The sequence below is a fragment of the Oryzias melastigma genome, linkage group LG24, assembly GCF_002922805.2.
Source record: "Oryzias melastigma strain HK-1 linkage group LG24, ASM292280v2, whole genome shotgun sequence".
NCBI classification, from domain to species: Eukaryota; Metazoa; Chordata; class Actinopteri; order Beloniformes; family Adrianichthyidae; genus Oryzias; species Oryzias melastigma.
The window spans coordinates 13,534,217-13,536,308 of NC_050535.1; positions in this window are offsets into that span (position 1 = coordinate 13,534,217).

Here is a 2,092-nt window from a genome sequence, read left to right on the forward strand (position 1 = left end):
GCTGGGGACCGTGAAGTGCGTGCTAACAACTCACGAGAGCTACTAGCATGCTAGTTTGGTTCTTCGATTGATGTTTTTATTAATGTTTGATGCTTTAAAACATGGTTGGTGTTATTTGCACGTATTTACGTGAAACCAACGCAAAAACTGAAGGAAATTCAAGTTGACAACACCTAATGTGTGGGTCAGATCCACGTAGGAGAGTTAGCTTAAGAGGCTGAATCTTGTTGACGGTCGTATTTTTATTTTTATTTTTGTAAGAAAGTGATAGTGAGTTCGCACATAATTTTCTAAACCCTTGCCGTTACTGATGAGCTAGAAACTGCAGCGCTAACGCAAGCTTTCTGCTCAGAGACATAAACACTGGAGCGGCCAAAACTTTATCCAGTCAGACCATTTACAGCTATATCGAAGAGGTTAAACATGACTGATGCTGCCTCCTCTTCTGCTGACAATCCAAACTAAATACTGTCATGCTCTTTTTTAGGCAAACTCTTTTTCTTAAAAGATTTGGTTTAAAGATATTCACATGTATTTTGAGCATAAACAAGATTAAATATTTTTTGTGTGTGTTTAGCACATCTTTGCAAAACAGCACATGCACAAATATTTTTGAGGGAAATCTATTTTCTTTTCTTTACAATTACAGTTTGGATTAATGGTGACGTCATTTCCATTTGGCACCAGAAGGACAGTTCAACAAAACCACCACAGCGACATGAGCTCGGCGAGGACCCGCATCACCTGGTTCAGCTGAGGCGGACGATGGTGGTGGACATCTTTTATTTTTAATTTTACAAGGAAGAGCAGCTCCTGGTTCTCTCATCACTGTGGAGGACGTGAACGGGCGACGTCTGGAGTCTGGAACTGTCATGGGGATCGGAGAGAACGTCCAGCGGCTGCACACTCTTCAACCCATCACTAAACTTTTTTTTTTGTTTTCATTTCTTACTGATTTTTTTCAGTAGAAAGAAATACTCTTTAGGATCATTTATTAGGTTCTTTAATTATAAAAAACAGACAGTATTATCATAGATGATGCTTTCTAACCATGACACGTGTAAAGAGGTCCCTGCTTTAAATAAAAGGAAACAAATTCTGAGTTGTCAATGATGAATGCTTGTGACCATCCATCTTCTTGACCGCTTCTTCCCTTTCGGGGTCGTGGGGGTGCCGGAGCCTATCCCGGCCACTGATGGGCGAAGGCGGGGTTCACCCTGGACAGGTCGCCAGTCTGTCTCAGGGCCTCAATCACACACACATTCACTCTCACATTCATACCTAGGGGCAATTTAGAGTCACCAATCAACCTATGAAGCATGTTTTTGGACGGTGGGAGGAAGCCGGAGTCCCCGGTGAAAACCCACGCATGCACGGGCAGAACATGCAAACTCCACACAGAAAGGTCCCAGCCGGGATTCGAACCGGGGCCTTCTCGCTGTGAGGCAAGAGCGCTAACCACTGCGCCACTGTGCCGTGCAGCCCAATGCTAGTGACGTTTTGAATAATTTTATCTGTTTCAAAAATACATTTTGTACAGTCATAACTGACATAGTGACATTTATTTAAAAAAAAAATACACCTGACGCTGGCCAAGCGTACAGGCGGGTTCAAACCTGGTAGGAGCTGGTAGGAGCTGGTAGACCAGTATTTGCTACCAGTGTGGTACTGCGCTGAGTACTCACTGGTTGCGCCTGAGTCATAACTGGGGGTACCCTTTTTGTTTTACGGTAATCGCTTTCTACCGCCAGCCTTCACCAGTCTCCTGCCCGAGCTGCTCCCGCACCCTGCGGGGTTCCCGGGGTGGCCCCACAGGATACCGGGAGCAGCAGCATTTGCAACCCATCTCCAGCGATTGGTCTGAGTCATAGCTGAGTTATGGAATTAACATGAAGTACTGTCGCCAATCAGGAGTGAGTTTATTGCAACTGTCCGCCTCTTTCCATGCCTCGACCACGAGACCGCAGGATGTAAACAGCTTTAATAACGGCGGCTCGAGAGAATGGCTTTTTAGGTTTCGTTTTGATCACGTGATCAGAAATCCTCCGGCTCTTTTCTAAATGACGTCGTTCCTGGTTAAGGTTAGGATTAC